The sequence below is a fragment of the Eublepharis macularius genome, chromosome 2 (assembly GCF_028583425.1).
Source record: "Eublepharis macularius isolate TG4126 chromosome 2, MPM_Emac_v1.0, whole genome shotgun sequence".
NCBI classification, from domain to species: domain Eukaryota; kingdom Metazoa; phylum Chordata; class Lepidosauria; order Squamata; family Eublepharidae; genus Eublepharis; species Eublepharis macularius.
This window is the reverse complement of record NC_072791.1, coordinates 11,212,514-11,231,321: the sequence shown is the minus strand read 5'-3', so window position 1 is coordinate 11,231,321 and position 18,808 is coordinate 11,212,514. Positions and strand designations below refer to the sequence as shown.

General features: G+C 48.6%; 1 protein-coding gene across 2 annotated transcripts in view; it reads right to left on the bottom strand.

The window, feature by feature from the left end:
• Window positions 1–14,633, bottom strand: part of DAAM1 (dishevelled associated activator of morphogenesis 1) — a 210,934-nt gene extending 196,301 nt beyond the window's left edge. Inside the window, exon 1 of one of the 2 annotated variants that reach the window (XM_054970185.1) lies at window positions 14,548–14,633. The gene's annotated coding sequence lies outside the window, so the exon portion shown is untranslated. Of the gene's footprint in view, window positions 1–13,021; window positions 13,193–14,547 lie in introns of those variants that run through there. The other variant, XM_054970186.1, reaches the window with a different exon arrangement.
• Window positions 14,634–18,808: the final 4,175 nt, after the last annotated feature.

Genomic DNA, 18,808 nt, shown 5'->3' with positions numbered 1-18,808 from the left:
TCGATTACTTCAATAATGAAAAACAATCATGTGAAACGCTTTAACAGCCGTTAGTAGAACTGTATTAACAACTTTAGGCAAACAAAATGTAGCAGAGATCACGACTCAATATACACAATTTAAATGCAAGTAAGTTACTAGTCCTTACAGAACTTATAGTTCAATGAGTACTTGTTTAGTTTAAATTGTGTATAGAGTAGTGATCTCTGCTACATTTTGTTTGCCTAAAGTTGTTAATACAGTTCTACTAAGGGCTGTTAAAGTGTTTCACATGATTGTTTTTCATTGTTGAAGTAATTGAGGGTACTTTAAAGACTTCAGCCACTATACAATTGCTAAACTGCCTCCCAGGGGCTTCCCCCTCCTTTTTACATTTCAGCAGGTTTGGAGGTATCCCTTGTTATTTGGTAGCCTCCAGGTAGTGGCTGGAGATCTCCCGGAATTACAACAGGTCTCCAGGCCACAGAGATCAGTTCACCTGGAGAAAATGGCTACTCTGGGTGGTGGAGTCTATGGAATTATGCCATGCCAAGGTCCTTTCCCTCCCCAAACCCCACTTTCTCCAGGTTTCACCCCCTAGATCTCCAGGAATTTCCCAACTTGGAGCTGGCAACCCTAGGGGCCACTGAGGCCAGAACTTGATATGGGACAGAGATATCTTGTAGGGTTACCAACCCCCAGGTGAAGCCTAGAAATCTCCCAGAATTATCACCAGACAACAGAGTTCAGTCCCCTGGAAAAAGCGGCTGCTTTAGAGAAGGGATGATATGGTATTATGCCCTATGACGGTCCCTCTCTTCCCATCTCCAAATCTCCAGGAGTTTTATAACCTGGAGTTGGCATCCCTAATAGTTTGGAAGGCAGGCACTGGGGGTATCTAAGCCCTGATGCCCCATACTTCCGGTAGTTTTACAACAGAGCATCACATTTTTTTAAAAAATGAGAACCACTGAATTAATAGTGAGCTAATATTGCTTAACGTGGAGCGACAGAAGCAAATCTGCGCAAGTCTTTCGGGATGAACACTGATTTCCAAAGTACACAGTACATTGCGCTGCTCCAGTTAAATCAGGTTTAATTACAAGGCAAACAACGTTCTGCTGAAACTCTGGCAATATTCAGTTTTATTTTTTTGTAATAAAAGCTGGATAATTACAGAAAAATCAAGCAGCAACCGAAGTGCCTGGTAAAATCTTTCTCAGCGAGAGAAACAGACTGCGAAAAGTGTATGCAGGGGTTTAGCAATCTGCTGTTCCCAAAAGGGAAGAGAAGCAAGAACAACACAACACTTTTAAAAGGAAAAAATGTGTGTGCACTCTTGTTTGTTCTCAACCTTGTTACATTAGATAAGACTGAAGCGTTATTTGCAAGGATTTCCCAAGGTAGGAACAGAATGCTGGGTTCCCTCCCACCCCGCCCCTGCATTTTTGTTTCATGCGCATTCTTTTTTTAAAAAAGACACACTGCATAGTATCGGTGAGGTTTTGTATGGTTAGGGTGACAGCTGCAGACTTATTTGCCCATTTTATGGTTTCACCCCAAGAAGCCAAAGGGACTGGGCTGCCTCTCCAACTCCTACAGGCCACAGCTGAGAGGTGCCCAGCTTAGTTTCTCTGCAAAAGACAAAGGCCGTTTTCACACGTCTTAGCGGCCACGTGAAATTGGGCAGAACTCCCGGAACGACGGCGTCTTCCTGGTGCGATTTCCCATCATGACTCCAGTTTGTGGCACGAATTGCCACAAACTGGAGTCATGATGGGAAATCGCGCCAGGAAGACGCCGTCGTTCCGGGAGTCCTGCGCAATTTCACGCAGCCGGTAAGACGTGCGAAAACAGCCAAAGAATCGGAACACTCACGGTGGTGTAAAATGCATCAAGTCACACACCCCTTATTGTGACACTGTAGGGTTTTTAAGGCAGGAGACAAAACAGAGGTGGTTTGCCATTGCCTGCCTCTGCGTGATGATGCTGGACTTCCTTGGCGCTCTCCCATCCAAGTCCTTGCCAGGGCCGACCCTGCTTAGCTTCCAAGATTTGACAAAATCGGACTAGCCTGGACCATCCAGGCCAGACCCTTAGCCTAGTCTTGTATCTGATGACAGGAAGGGGGCAGAGGTGATTGATAGACCACGTACTTTGCACACCAGGGCCATTTCCACACGTCTTACCTGCCTGCAGAACATCATTTGAAAGATCTGGAAGACAGTATCTTCTCGCGCGAAATCACACCAGGAAGACGCTGTTATCCCAGAGTTTCACGCAAAACTCCCAGATAACAGCGTCTTCCTGGTGCGATTTCGAGTGAGAAGACGCTGTCTTCCGGCTCTTTCGCGCGACGTTCCACAGGCAGGTAAGACGTGTGGAAACGGCCCAGAAGTCCCACATTGGATTCCTGGCACCGCCAGCTGAAGAATCTCAGGTGAACAGATGTTTGTCACAGGCACAGCAAGCTCTTCCCCTTGGACAACTGCTGCCAGTCAAAGAAGACCGTACTAAATTGGCCTGATGCCATATGAGGACGGGTAGGAGTCTAACTCAGCCCCACGGACGATACAAAACCACCGCTAGTCTAACATGATGTGGATGAGACCCATAAGCCACAAGCATAGAACAAGAAGGAGACACGAGTCCTGAGCCCCTCTTTGCTTTTTAATAGTTATGGGAGGGAGCAGTGCAGAGAGCCAGGGGTTTCCACTGCTTCGAAAAATGGGAGGGGGAGGCAGGACCTAGCCTTAGAAATTCTGCAGGGCATGCAAACTGCTAATAAATGGGGGGGGGGATTGGTTCTGTAGCAGCAGGTCAAGAACCTCAGCTAAAAACCTTCCTCCGAATCTCTTAAGTTAACATTCCCTGAAGCTGGCTTCTTTCTTTCTTTCTCTCTTTTTTGCAGTAGAATGACTGATCAGATAAAAAAAGAGAAAACCACAGAACAAGGTAAACAAGCAAACAGATAAACATAACCTACTTAAGAGCAACAACGTCGATTTCTGGGTCCCAAATAGCAGCCACGTGCGTCTGTTCAATCCTCTGCTAAGAGCTTATGCAGACTAGCAGAGCTCAGGGTTTCCTGGAAACAGAGCTTGGGGGAGGAGAAAGAGGCTCCCAAGGTGTTCCAGCCGTACAACACTGGATCTGCAGCACCTCCCATGTTCTTTCTACTTCCACACGAATGGCGCAGTTACCATGCTATTGCTTCCAGGTTTAACGGAAGAGGCTCCAGATCCCATTATCGAGCAGGGTCCCTTTTCCTGACTTTTGAACATGCTTCGTCACTGATTCTGTAACGCTACATGTTCCGACATTGCTTCCATCAATATCAGCATAAGAAATCCACTTGCACGTTATAAAGCACACTGGGTGGTGTTTCCCTTCCTCCAACGACCACTCCTTGAGACTGCTAGCATGATACCCCAAGAGGGCTGCTTGCATTCGGTTCAGGAACGAGAAGTGAAGTGCAGATTCCCAACTGTTTTTAAAAAGTTGCTTCTAACAGCGGAGTGTCAGCGAAGAGTTTGACGACGTTTGTGGCGGTCTCCTTGAGAGATAACAGCGGTGAGCAATGGATGGGCCTTGGGTGAGAAGCCTGGGTCAGAAACAACCTGCCCATTAATAACAAGACAATAACAGCCAGGATACTATATGCAAAACTTTGGAAAATGACAGCCATCCCAATGCAAGAAAACCTGGTCAAAAGAACTCTCGAGACAGCTGAAATGGATAAATGATTGAGTTTATTGAAAGATGTGGACAAAACAATACATAATGACATTTGGGACCCATTTTACAGCTGGATACAAAGAAAGACTGAAGAAACCTAGCTTTTAGTTAAGATGAAGACTTTTACAGACATTATCTTAAAATGAATGGGAAAATTTGTAAACAAATAGCTGATCTGCAGAACATACTGTGATGTGATAAGAAATATATTAGATTGAACGGTGCAATGTATTAGAGTGATATAATATGAACTTTTTCCCCCACCCCTCTTTATTCTGTACCCCCCTTTTCTTAGTAAAAAATAAAAAACTTATTATTAAAAAACATGAGAAGACATTACAAAATAACAGTTGATAACAATAAGATCCTGATTAAAGACCACATAGTCCATGAAGGCCCAGAATATGAAATCCCAGACCACGATGCACCAACCTCACTGAAGCTAAGCAGGTCTGAATCGGGCCAATGCCTGGATGGGATCTGACGCAAGTACCGCATGTGCGTCCTACTTCATGATGGACGAAAAGCAGGATGCAAATGTAGGTACCTACTAGGTCCCTCCTTATTGCAATGCGTAAGCACTGCCGTTTCAATAGCAGCCAATAACATACAAAGTTTCTCTCCCAGAAAGAACAGTTCCAGCACTGTCTTTAAGTTACACAGTTCTAAACGTTTCTGCAAGTTTTACGTCTCTACGCACGAGTGCCATTTCCTTTCTTCTGCTTCAGTGTGCCAGTCTGAGAAAGAGGTTAGCTCTCACTCCCATGATAAGCCTTGGCATTGATGAGCTATTTTAGTCCTCCGAGGCCTGATTAATTGGGCGCTCGAAGGGAAGAACACTCCCTGGCTCTCCCCCAGGCAAGAGCATCGCTGCTCCGCTGCTTTCTGAACCCTCCTTCGCAGAGAGGAGAACGGGATGGATTTACAGCTTGTGCAGAGGCGTTACAAGCCACATCGACATGTGCTATTTGCAAAGGCAGCCTCTGATCGGGCAAACCAGTAGAACAAAGCATCCAAAAGCACGGCTTGGAAGAACTCAAGACGAGCTGCAGCACTCTTGCTCCCCACACCATGCACAGGTCGGACTTTTTCTGATTGTTCGGCTAGTGGTTGCTCTTCCAAGTGGCCTTTTAAACTCCACCTGAACTCAAGGGGTGGGACAGGAGAAAGCAGGTGGTGATGGTGGGGGCTGAAGGACAGACTCAAAAGTTATTCAGACAGAGAGTGCAACCCTCAAAATGGAGATTATTTCCTTTCACACAGGAGACAGTTAACTGGTCAGCATAAGTAAACCAGTGGATTAAGCACCTATATTGAGAGCCAGTTTGGTGTAGTGGTTAGGAGCAGCAGGACTCTAATACGGTGAGCCAGTTTTGATTCCCCACTCCTCCGCTTGAAGCCAGCTGGGTGACCTTGGGTCAGTCATAGCTCTTTCAGAGCCCCACCCACCTCACAGGGTGATTGTCGTGAGGATAATAACAACACACTTTGTAAACTGCTCTGAGTGGGCATTAAGTTGTCCAGAAGGGCGGTATATAAATTGAATGTTGCTGTTCCCAGATGCTTATAATGTATCACCCTTCTGAACTTACTCAGTATTTAATGGAGACCCCACTACAAGTCCTTAGTTCTTATCTCCTCCCCCATCACTTCACTTCCATCACTACAGCACAGGAGACGGCAGAGGAGGAAGAGGAGTAGTTGAGTCACAACTTACCAATGGTGACCCTAACCATAGAGCGTTTCAAGGCAAGAGATGAGCAGAGGTGGTTTGCCATCCTCCTCCTCCTCCGAGTAGCAACCTCTGTCTTCCTTGGTGGTCTCTCATCCAAGTACTGACTATGGTGGACCCAGCTTAGCTCTCAAGCCCTGACGAGCTCCGGCCAAACTGGGCTATTGGGCTGCTGAGAATGTACAGAAGCAAGCCACCAATTGCCTCCAACCACTAAAAGCAGGTCTCATAGACGCTCAGGTCAATGAATGAATCAGATCTGGAACCTTGGGGGGGGGGGGAGGTATGTGAGGAAGGAAGTTCCATGCAAGGAAGTTTGCCTTTTTCTGTTGTCTCTGTGGGTCCCTCTTTTGGGGGGGGGGGTGGCACACAAGCTGAATGTCCCACCCGATCCCTCTTCAGTCACCTGTCCAAGATCCAGCACAGGCTCAGACCCCAAACAGAGACTCTGAACTCCACACCATCCTTTCATTAAAGCTGGAGGCATTATGCGGGCGGCACTACAGAGCCGCTTCCCCTGGGTGTAAAGAGCCTGGGCATGTGGGCATGCAAAACTCTCGGCACTCTTTCTGACTCAGGGGAAAGCACTGCAGCATCTGAGGGAGGCGAGGTTGGCACACGCTCATATACATGACAAGGGGAGGGAGGCTCACCTAATACCTGTCAAAGGACCTGCTGTTCCAATTCTGACTTCACCTAACCTGTACCTCCTTACCAGCTCTCCATTGCACAGCCACAGATGCCTCTCGGCCAATTCTCCACCCAAAAATTCAAGGTGCGTCCCAAGAGGGCTGCAGGCTGATCTCAGCATTTCATCTCAGCAAATGCTCAGCAGGCAACATGGTCCTGGAGTCACCCAACCACACCTTCCCCTCCCCACCAATCAGAGCCTGTGTCACAAAGATTACAGAACCCTACTCCTTCTCTTCGGCATAGGCTCTCACAGCTAATGAGCACGGGCATTCTATATGTAATCGCCTTGCTTGGAAACCAGCTCCTTCACCCATCTAGACCAGGAACACCTACTCCCAACTTGCATCTTGGCACAGAGGTCTTTCGCAAGTCCTACCACAAGTGATTCTTTTGAACAAGAAGAACCAAGGATGAAACTTGGACCTCTTAAATGGAAGATCTTGGAGGCTTAAAGGAACTGCTTATATAGTTCCACCTAAGAGATTTTGTCGACGTTCTGCCATGCCTAGTTGCTCTCCTGGAAGTAAAATTACGTTCACTATTTGGCTGAGACCTACCTATGGAATGTATAAGGCTATTCTGTACTCTCTTAATGGAAGTGGCCAGTCTTTGGAAGAAGTTCCAAAAGGTCGTAAGGATTCATCAACATCCTTGGCTGTGATAACCTGAGTGATAGTTTGGAACTCACTTTTCGATGGAGAAAGTCCACAGGGCAGTACATAGGATAGGTGTAGTGGTTAAGAGCGGCAGGACTCTAATCTGGAGAGCCGGGTTTGATTCCCCACTCCTCCACTTGAAGCCAGCTGGGTGACCTTGGGTCAGTCACAGCTTCTAGGAGCTCTCTCAGCGCCACCCACCTCACAAGGTGTTTGTTGTTGTGGGGATAATAGTGATGTACTTTGTAAACCGCTCTGAGTGGGTGTTAAGTCGTCCTGAAGGGCGGTGCATAAATTGAATGTTAAGCTCAGCTGTGACCTACAATTTATTTCACGGGTTTCAGAATCATACAGGTCACTGTCTCCCTGACTCCATGATGTGGGCCTAGCTTGTTTGAAGGACACTCATCATCATCATCATCATCATCATCATCATCATCCTGCATATTGTCGAAGGCTTTCGCGGCCGGAGAACGATGGTTGTTGTGGATTATCCAGGCTGTATAGCCGTGGTCTTGGCATTATCCACGGCTATACAGCCCGGATAATCCACAACAACCATTATTATTCTGCCTTTTTTAACTGAGCTCCAAATTGGATTATGCAGTGCAAGTGAAATACAATATAATCAACAGCTGGGACATTCACTGAGCAAAGTACTATAATGAACTACAGTTAGGATATTTAGTGAAACAAATAGAATAGAGTACAGTGGCAGACAATTTTAAAACAAGCATAAAGCCGAGCAGAGGTGAAATCTTTCTGAAACGAAGCTTAACTAATGAACATGACATATGTTCCCCAGTAGGATCAGATCTACATCAGCAGACAGTACCCAATAACATAGCATACAGTCCCTGTCTCTATCAAGGCAGCTCTCTGAGAGCCAAGCTACAAGTGACGCCTGACACAGGTTGGACACTTGTCATCTTCCCTCAAGTTTTGATGGGAAATGTAGACGTCCTGGTCTTGCAGCTGTAATGGAGACCCAAGCTGTAAAACCAGGACGCCTACATTTCCCATCAAAACTTGAGATAAGCTGACAAGTGTCCAACCTGTGTAAGGCGTCACTTGTAGCTTGTCTCTAAGATATTTCTTATGACACGGCCCTATCTGGTCAACCTCTCTTCTGGACTTCCCAACGGTTACAAATCAGACAAATGACCTTCTGACGGATGCTAATTCCCAAATTATGGAATTCTTTCCCTACAGATGATCACCTGATGGCCTCCCCCATTTTCTCCTTTCAGCAGCAAGTTAAAACGACATTTTACTTAGCGAAGCACTTGAGAAGGAAGCGTTCCCCCTTTCAGGACCTTCTGTTTTAAGTAACATGCGTTTGGTTCCTTGGCTATTTTTAGAAGAAAAGTGACATGGAAATAGTTTTGCACAGACAAATATAATCTGTCCATTGAGAGTAAGAAATACCCTACAAGCACCTAAAAACAATACAATATGAATCATAGGTAACAGTCTATAAAGCCCCCTGGGTCGAGATCGACAGAATCGGAGGACAAGTTGAAAGTCACTACAAGAAAAATCTAGAGCCCGCACCTTCTTCCCTGGCCTGAAACTAGAATGTCAGTTCAACACCCAGAACAAATCACTCAAACGGGAAATTGTCTAGGGAGATGCACGGCGCTGCAATTAATAATTGACTGGCTTCGGACGCCTGGATTCATCGCCCAGTTTGACACTGAACTCAACAGGTGGCGGGGTGTGGCAAGATAGCAAGCCCCGGCCTCCGTCACCCAACAGAAGGCAGCCATCATCATTATGTAATTTCCGGAGTTACTGTAGATAAAAGACCTCAATGTATGCTGTTCACTCAATCTCTTAAGATAAGAATATCATTGAAAGCGAGCCAACAATCTGATCCGAGCAATTTCTTCATTCGAGTCTCCTACAGGTCATTCACTCGCACACAGACACAACTTCCACCTTGGCCGTCTGCTGAGTCACAAGTTGGGATTCCTTTAATACATAGCGGGAGGGAGTGTTTGCAACTAGCTCTCCAAAGAGAAGCGACAGCCCCAGCTTTCATTAATGTCTGAAGCAATGAAGCCACTTTAGACTGAGTCAGACCAGCTCTCTGGGGTCTCAGGTCTTTCACAACATCTATAAACTTGATCCTTTTTATTGGAGACACTGGGGATTGAACCCTGGACCTTCCGTATGTCAAGCAGATGCTCTATCACTGAGCCACAGCCCCTCTGCTACAGCCATTAACTCCCCAATTGCCAATCAGGAGTGAAATGCGAACTGCTCGATTCCTTTACCTAGGGATATTAAGGACTGAAGTCAGTCAGAAAAGAGGAAGATCCCAAATGAGATGGATTGGCTCGATAAAGGAAGCCGCAACCTCCAGTTTGCAAAACCTGAGCAAGGCTCTTAATGAGACATTTTGGAGATGATTAATTCCTAGGGGTGCTGTAACTGGGAAGCGACAGTGGTTAAGTGGTTGGGCTGCGAATCTGCACTCTGCTGGCTCGACTCCCACTACTGCCATGAGCTCAGTAGGTGGCCTTGGGGAAGCCACACCTCTTAGCCCCAGCTCCCCAGCTGTATTGTGGGGATAATAATAACACTAACTTGTTCACCGCTCTGGGTGAGGCACTAATCTGTCTAGAAAAGTGGTATACAAGCACTATTACTATTACTATTACTATTACTATTACTATTACTATTACTATTACTATTACTATTACTATTACTATTACTATTACTATTACTATTACTATTACTATTACTCAGGGGGTTTTTTCTGGAAAAAAAGGTGGCGGAACTCTCAAGAGGGAAATGAGGAAGAAACACACGGGATTCTTTGAAATAATATTATTTTCAAGCACTATTGCTGAGTATTTTCAAGAGACGCCGGAACTCCGTTCCACCGCGTTCCCTCTGAAAAAAAGCCCTGCTATTACTATACACACCAAAGACTGAACCTTGGACTTCTTGCGGGCAAAGTATGCACTCCACCAGCGGCGTAGCATGAGTTGAGAGAGCACCGGGCAAGGCAAGTCTCGCCGCTATGGTTTTTGTTCTCACTCGCGCATGTGCTTTGCGCATGTGCACTTCCAGGCCCCTTCTGGGAAGAGACGTCATCACGCAAGGCGCAGCTGCCCCCCTCCGCCGCAGCTGCCTGTGCCGCCGTAGCCAGATCAGCTTGAGCTGGCAGCTCGGCCACTGCGGGAAGGCCAGCTCGGTGCCCAGTGACCCACCTGTGCAGGTGGCCTCCCCATGGGTGTGGCACAGGCTCTTGCGCCCCTACAAATTTTGCGCCTGGGGCAACTGCCCCTCTCGTCCCCCCACCCCCGTGCTACGGCACTGCACTCCACTACTAAGCTTCCTCCCCTAATATACATGCCCAGAATGCATTAATGCAACACTTCCCAGCCTTTTTGTTATGGTAACCCACAAGTCCAAACCTACTTGGTATGGTGAACCATCCAAGGCCGACCCAAGGTTTTTGGGCACCCTAGGCAAACTACGATCTTGGTGCCCTTTTAGTCCAGCGTTCCATTTTCCACAGTCTCCAACCACATGCTTTAAAGCAACCAACCAACACTGCATCCAAGCGTGGGGCATTCCAAAGTGCGTAGCCTTTGCATTTGAACAGCTCCCGCCCACTCTCCAGCCCCCCTCCTTCCAGCTACTACTCCAAAGTTACTAGTTGCTTAACAGATTTTCCCCTCTTCATCATTGTGGCGAATGGAGGCAGAAGACAAGAATCTGAGAGGCTGATGAGGACAGGCAAGGAACAAATTGTGCAAAAGGCCATCAGAATGGGCTGGCCCACAACCCGTTTTCAAAGGCTTTGTGACCTGTTTTTGGGTCCCCACCCAAAGGTTGGGAAACACTGCATTAAGGGAATCCCTAACTTGTGATTCATTTTGGCGCAGTCTGATCGAACTTTTACAGTGCAATCCTAAAAAGGGTTACGCAGTCGAAGCCCATTGAAGTCAATGGAGCTAGACTGGAGTAACTCTGTTTAGGATTGCACTGTCAGTGAAGAGGAGGCTACGGATTAGCCTGCTTGGCGAGAAGAAAAGCAACAGTTATCCTATTATCATTTGAAATGGGCATTTGGCCCAACGATGTCTCCCCTGAAGGACTGCAATAATTACAACCATCGTGTTTTCAGGCATCTCAGGGGATCCCTTGATAGTCCACCCACAATTTAATGCGGAGTTATATGTGAACTGCAAAGATACTGCAGAACGATGGTGCACCCAACTTATATGAGAAGCGGATGAAAAACAAAGACCCATGCTCACAGTTATATCAGCATGGAGTTCTGTACCCACCATCTGCTACAGCCATGCAAGTTACCCCAGCCTTTCCCAAACACACATCCGGATGGAAAGATGTATGGTCCAGTACGGCTGGCAAAATGGAAGGCAGCGACTTCTATGTATCTGGAGAACTTTCCCCACTCGATCAGAACTGCCGTGGAAACTGCAGCCACTTGACAACCAATGTGGTATAGGGGTTAAAGCGTCAGACTAGGGTCTCTGAGGGCCAAGCTACAAGTGACGCCTGACACAGGTTGGACACTTGTCAGCTTCCCTCAAGTTTTGATGGGAAATGTAGGCGTCCTGGTCTTGCAGCTTGGTTCTCCGACTGCTGTCCAAGGGACTTTTCAACTGTCACTTGTTCAACATTCCGCCAAGCTGCCTACATTTCCCGCCAAAACTTGAGGGAAGCTGGCAAGTGTCCAACCTGTGTCAGGCATCTCTTGTAGTTTGGCCCTCAGAGACCCAGGTTCAACGCCCATTCTGCCACGGAAGCTCGTTGGGCGACCTTGGGCCAGTCACACACTCAGCCTAACTTATCTGACAGGGTTGTTGAGAGGATAAAATGGTGGAGGAAAGAATGATGCAAGCAGCTTTGGGCCCCCAATGAAGAGAATGGCAAAATATAAATAAGTAAATAAGTACTATGACCCCCTGGTTTCAAGAAGGAATACCCATGAAAGCCCAGACTGTTCTTGTGGGCAAGAAAGCATATATTGTGCACGCACCATTTCAATTATTACCTATGCATTGTGCTTCTTATACCTCACTCCATCGGACCATCTCCCTTTGCAACGCCTATGCCAAATAAAAACCCTTAACTGGGGAGGCTGAGAGCTGGACTCGGGACCTCGCACATGCAAATCGTGCACTCCGTGGCTGGATTGTGGCCCTCAACCTTGTGTCTCAAGTCAGAACTTTTTGTACTCGGCATACATCAACCCAGACCCCGTTCCAAAGAAACTACAATGCAATTAATAGCAGGTGAGAGATTGTTTCAGTATCAAGTTTAGACAAAAAAAAAAGCCTTGGAGGTTTTTTAAATTTTTTTTTAAAAATGCACGCTCGCAGAACCACCACTCTTTCCCAACAAGCCTCTGCCACTCTCTCATGGGTCCAGCCGCCACCCGGATTTCAAGAAAGCTCCCCACACCTTCAGGGCCGAGCCTTGCACAAGAAGAACAAAGCCAGGCAAAGCCTCCTCTCTCGCAACAGGTGCCTGCGAGCAAGCCGCCGCATCAGCGTGGAGTCAGCAGGAGGGGAAAAGGAAACACCCTGTGGGAGTAGCGTGCTGCTGGAGGCCTTCCATCTCACTTCCACAAATGCCTGAGAGGAAGACGCCCACCCTGGCTGCCCAGGAAACGGCCAGACTGCTCAACACAGACTCAAGCGTGGGCCCCAGCGATCTTTTTTCGCTCCCCGATCCAATTGTGCCTTGGCTTTCCCTGCAATGCACTTCGAAATGGGGGGGCGGGGAGTAGAGCAAGAAGGCAGCAAGGTGGATTTCACCCAGACCACTTAACCTAGTTTTTGACGCAAGCTTGCCAGTTCTCTATCGCAAGCACACGGAGGCATGCACAAAATCTGAATCCCATCTTTTCTAAAATCCGGAATGGAAAATCGACTATCAACCACACCCTCCCGTAGTTAATAGCCAAGAAAAAGGGTGGTGGTGGAGAGAACCTATATCAACTGGGGGGGGGGGGGAGAGAAACCAGCAGTGATTCCAACAGCCTCGGTAACCATAGTAACCAGATTCCCAGTGCCCCCTCCCCATCATTTCTCCTGTTGCAGGCACATTCTCCTTCAAAAATCCTCAACTCAGGTGAGATTTTATTACAACTGCAAAGACAGATTATGCCACATGCGCACAGCAGGAGCAAGCTTTTTTTTTTTTAACCCTACACAAAAGAAGATACCTCTCTTACCTAGTTGGGGCTCATTTGGTCTTCTCCCCACGTCACTGGGCAACCGTGCAACTGATTTATCTCCCGAGCCACATGTGCAGCAACAGCGGACCACCCAAACGTACAAGGAGGGCCACAGAACACGCTCCCAAATAAAATTAAGAGGGAGCAGAAGCAAAACCTCCTCCCTACATCCTTGGGGAGGGAGGAGGGAAGGCAGAGCTGATGGAGACCAGGTGGTCAGTGCTGCACCAGGCAGAGGGAGAAAACCCGATTAGCTTTCCCTTAGAGAAAGCACAATTTCAAGAGCAGATTAGTCGATGCCGATGGCTGTTTTTGGCCAAAGAAAGGGGCACAGATACGGCTTGTCCCCTTTCAGGCTCCCAAACCTTTTGCCTCTTCATATACAATTTTAGGTGGGTAGCCACGTCTGTCTGCAGTAGAACTGCTGCATTTTAGTCCAGAGGCACCTTGGAAACCAACAAGATTTCCAGAATGTGAGCTTTTCGAGAGTCAAAGCTCCCTTCTTCAGGTACAAGGAGAATGAGAGATCCCTGAGCCTTTATATCCCAATATTAAGAGATATAGATCCTTGAGCCTTTATATATGGGATACTGGATCTCTTTATACTGGAGAAAGGAGCTCTGACTCTGGAAAAGCTCAAGCCCTGGAAATCTTGTTGAGCTCTACTGTTGATCTCTCCCCTGCTGTTCTTTATATACAGGCCATTCATAACAATGGCAGTCCGGCTTCCTTTCTTAAGCGACACCTGAGCTCCTTTTAAAGGGACTGCAGCTCCGCTGGGCAACTCTGCGCCTGGGAACTGAATTGGGAAACTGGTTGTTGCTGCAGCCGGGGGGGGGGAGTATTATCAAAGCAGCGACGTGAATCTCTCCTTTGACTCTCTGGCGTTGCAGCGAGATTGTGGGGAGATTCACGAGGAGGTGGCATCGGCACGGCGTTGGGTTAACACGCGTCTAGACCCCTCCACTCCTCTAAGCGCGTAAACAGTCGCCGTGGGGGATCCCCTTTTTGGAAAGGATCCCGCGAGGGAGGCGCGTTCACACGCACACGCTTCTCGCGGGATCGCCAACCCGCCGCCCGTCCGGCGCTGGAGCCGGACGCCAAGCGCACGCCCTAGTCCCGTCGTTCCCACGAGCCAGCCAAAGAGCAATCCCGGAGGAAGAGGAGGAGGTCGTGAGAACCCTCCCGAATGCGTGCTATGGGGGGGTGGGGTCCTTGCCCTTCCCGGCCGAAAGCTCCGGTCGAAACGCCCCGCCGCCGCCACCCCTTAGCGCATCGCCCGGTGGGGGGCGAAGAGGAGCGCGCGGGGCCGACCCCAAAGCAGCCCCGGGCGCCGCGCGGAGCCCCCCTTTCAATGCAAGGCGCCGAGGCGAGAGAAAGCGGCTTTGGCACCCTCTGCACCCGGGGAGGCTCCGGCCGGCGCAGCTCCTCCCCGGGAAGGCACCGCAGCCGCCCCCGGCTCCCCTCCGCCTCTCCGCCCAGGTGAGCCGCCCGCCCGCAGGGTCCCGGCGCGCCCGCCCTACCTGCTCCGGCCCCGCCGCATCCTCGGCCGGCCGCGACCCAGGCAGCCCAGCCCGGCTGCTCGGCGCTTACAATGGGAGCCGCTTCAGCCGCCGCCGCCGCCACTCGGGGCTCTGCCTGGCCAGCCCGCAGGTGACATCATCCCCTTCCAGCCGGGGAGGCGCGGCGCGGAGGAGGGCCGCGGGCGCCTGGGAGCTGGAGTCCCGCCCCGGCCGGCCGCTCCCAGGCACCGCCGGCCCAGGACTACGTTTCCCAGGCGCCGCCGCTCTCCACGCCCTCCGGCACCAGCTGCGGCGGGCTCCGCTGCTCCCGAGCCGCGCAAGGGGGGCGCGGAGGGGGCTTGGGAGCGGGTACCCAGGGCGAGCTGGGGCGTTTCGGGGGGGGGCTTCTCCGGATGGCGGTGGCTCTGCTGGGTGTGGCTACTCGGGAATGCCGACCTCCAGGCGGCGGCGGGAGATCTCCCGGAATGGCAGCTGCTCTTCTGGTCACTGAGATCAGCTCACCTGCAGAAAACGGCTGCTTTGCAAGGTGGACTTTTGTGGCATTATATCCCGCTGAGGTTACCCACCCCTTCCCAAACCCCGCCCTCTCCAGGCTCCATCCCCCAAATCTCCAGGAATTTCCCAACCTGGAGCGGCAACAGGGTTGCTGGGTGGCCCTGGAGAGAGAGGAGATTTGCCAGCTCTGGCTTGGGGAAATTCCTGGAGATTTGGAGGCAGCAGAATTTGGGGAGGGGAGGGACCTCAGCGGGGATGTGATTCCATAGAAGCTGCCTTCCAAAGCTGCCATTTCCTCCAGGGGAATTGATCCCTGTCCGGAGATCTGGGAGATCTCCAGCCACCGCCTGGGTGGCAAATTTGTGCTGTCTTTGCCATGATGAACAAAAGGGCCCTCAATTGCAACCCGTCCCTTTTAATACTAAGTGTGAAAAAAAAAATCAAACACAAGTCCTGTGAGACATGGTTGCCAACCTCCAGGTAGGGTCTGGTGTTCTGGAATAACAGTTGATCTCCAGCCTACAGAGATCAATTCCCTTGGAGGAAATCCAAGTCCCATCACACCTTAAAGAACAACTAGATTTCCAAAGTATGGAAATCTAGTTGGTCTTTAAGGTGCGATGGGACCTGGATCTTTCTCTTTGACTGCAGATCAACACAAATACCCGCCTAGAATTATCTTGGAAGAAATGGGAGCTTCAGAGAGTGGACTCTATGGCATCGTCTCCCTGTTGAGCTCTGTGGCCTCCCAAAACTCCACCCTCCCCAGGACACACACACACATCCAATCGCCAGGAATTTCCCAAGCCAGAGCTGGCAATCCTTTGGCCTATCACCATGAAGACTTTTTTACAGAGCTCGCTTCATCAGATGTGTGAAGTGCACATCTGTTAGGCAACATTGCACCTTTAAGTATACTTTGCATTTCTACTTAACACTGTAGATTTCCAAGCAGCATCTATAAATACTGAGAATTGAGCAACAGGTTGTGTCCTGTGGCCTTTTTACTCATTTATAGTTATTTTTTTGTAGCTTCTGTTGGAAAAAATGTTGAATGCTAACCGTAAAAGCCTCTGCCTAATGGATGTACACTTAATACTTTATTTACTTCATTCATTTCCTACCTTTCTCCCCAGCAGGGACACAAAATGGCTTGCCTCATTCTCCTCTCCATGTTTTCTTCACAACAACCCGGTGAGGTAGGTCTGGCTGAGAGCCTGTGACTAAACTAAGGACACCCAGCAAGCTTCCATGGCGGAGCAAGGATTCGAACCTGGGTCTCCCATATCGTAGCCCGACACTCTAACTGCTACCCCACACAAGCAAGGTACAACTCACCAAAATTTAAACTGGAATAATTTTTTTATTCTTTACAGGTGCTATAACATATTAAGCCCAAACTGCACAAGACATGCTCCAAATTTGGTCAGGGAATCTGACTTGCCACAGATTAACCTATTTCCCACTTTGGATCAGAACTCGAATATGGTGGGAAGGGCCTTCTGCTTTCCCTTGTGTCTTGAAATGTCTCTAGGGGGTGCTTTTTAAAGTTGGGGGTGGGTGGGGAGGGGAATACTGCAGCCACCTTGTAGTGCGAGAAATGCAAGTTGGGTCATGAAAACTCAGGCCTAGCACGTGATGCAATGTGTCGTGTCATTTGGGCGAATGTGGCTATTCCTCTGGGATAAAAGAATAAAGCTTGCTCGTTTAGTGTTTTTGTGTTGGGTATGGGAAACATAGCACTGGGTTACTTTGCAAGAGGGTCCCTGAAAGTACAGCCGCTTTAGACGTGGGTCTTGCTTTAAAATGACTGAGGACCAGTCCCCTAAGAGATCCTAGATGCAGTTCACTCGCAGTTTCTGGATTGGAGAGGATGCAGAGGTTGCCTCCAAAGGCACCTTTGGGCGGCAAAACCTGCCGAACTCATTGACAGTTACCCCCGAAGTAAACATGCATAATTCTGTGCAGCATGAATCTTGTATTATAAAGGGCAGGAGGGTCAACGTATGGTTGTAGCTCAACCTCCTTACAAAGCCGTCAGCTCAGAAATCTTGTGCCAAAGTATTCAGAAAAGTACCTTTTCTCATGCACACACAACCAAGCTTAAAGGGGGCTTAAAAATACTTTAAGCGGCATGCGTGAATGCAGCTGTTTAAAGAGCAAGTCAGTCACTAAGTTGCTTGGGATAGCAGCTAAAAGCCTCATGCAGGCATAACTTGGACATGCCACCATGTAGTGCCCGCTGATGCCATACATCCACCGTGGCTGTTCCAGCATCGGAGCCAGACATGGGCAGTTCGAGGGGTGGAGTGCTGGCTTAGTATCCTAAAGTCTCTCATCTCATGTCTGGTGCTGGCATAAATCTACACCAGCAAATTACGTTGCGTGTATAAACATTTCCACTGAACTCCAGGAGAGTGAAAAGTCCCCCCACCGCCGCCTCCTGCTTTGAGTATTAGCCATGGAACACCTTAGGATGCCGTCTGAGCCTGCAGCCAATCACAACTCTGTTAAGCACTATATAAAGGTACTCTATTGCTGGTCTAATTATGATCAGAAGCAGTACTTGGGGCTGACTACAAGTATTAAATGTCTAAGCTTAACTTGGTAGCAGATCAAGTAGGAAAGTCTTCCGTTATTTTTTTTTTATTGTAAACTCTTGGAGGCCAGGTCCTACACTGTATCATGCCTCTGCACAAAAGCGTAAGAAAAACCCTGCCACATCAGACCAGCTGTCTATCTAGTTCTCCGTCTTGTTCCACGTGGCAGCTAAACAGTTGACTAGGAGAGCCAGGGCCTTCTGATATTGCCTCCTAACCCTGTTACTCAGAGGGCATGGAGTTTCCCCTTAGTAACCATGGCTTGTAGCCATTGATAGATCTCTCCTGCGTGAATCTGCCTAATTCTCTTTTAAAGCCATCTGTGCTCATGGCCAAGAATACAGCCATTGGTTGTTGTGGGTTTTCCGGGCTGTATAGCCGTGGTCTTGGCATTGTAGTTCCTGACGTTTCGCCAGCAGCTGTGGCTGGCATCTTCAGAGGTATAGCACCAAAAGACCGAGATCTCTCAGTGTCACAGCTGCTGGCGAAACGTCAGGAACTACAATGCCAAGACCATGGCAATACAGCCTGGAAAACCCACAACAACCATCGTTCTCCGGCCGTGAAAGCCTTCGACAATATATTAATACAGCCATTGGCAGGAAATTCCACAATTTAATGACTTGTGAAGAAGTACGTCCTTTTGTCTGTCCACAATCTATTATTTGTCAACTTTGTTGGGAGCATTTAATAGGGGGGGGGGAATTGTGAAAATGGCCTGAAAAAATGGCCTGAAAAACAGAAAATGGCCTGAAAAAATAATACTGACTCTGGTCACACAAGAGAAAGGTGGGAATCGAACAGCATTTTGAATCCAAACAGCGGAACTGTAAAATTTGGTAATCTTCCTAGCTAGAGCTGCTGTAACCATTTCTAATTATTCCAGTGTTAATTTTTTTTATGTAGCACTGATAGCTTGATGGTAAATTCTGAGTGAATCACTATTTTTCAAGGAAGAAACATTGGCAGGGGGGCTGAGCCAGAGAGACAGGAAGAAGCATTGCCCCACCTTGAAAACACAACCCACCTCCCATTTGAGTTTCCCTTAGAAGTTTAGAAAATACATTTTTTAAATGACCTGAAGCTCATGTCTGATCTGATGCCCATAAATTTCAAGGCCCTGAATGCGGCGATCCATCCAGATGCTATGATATCTTGATTGTTTC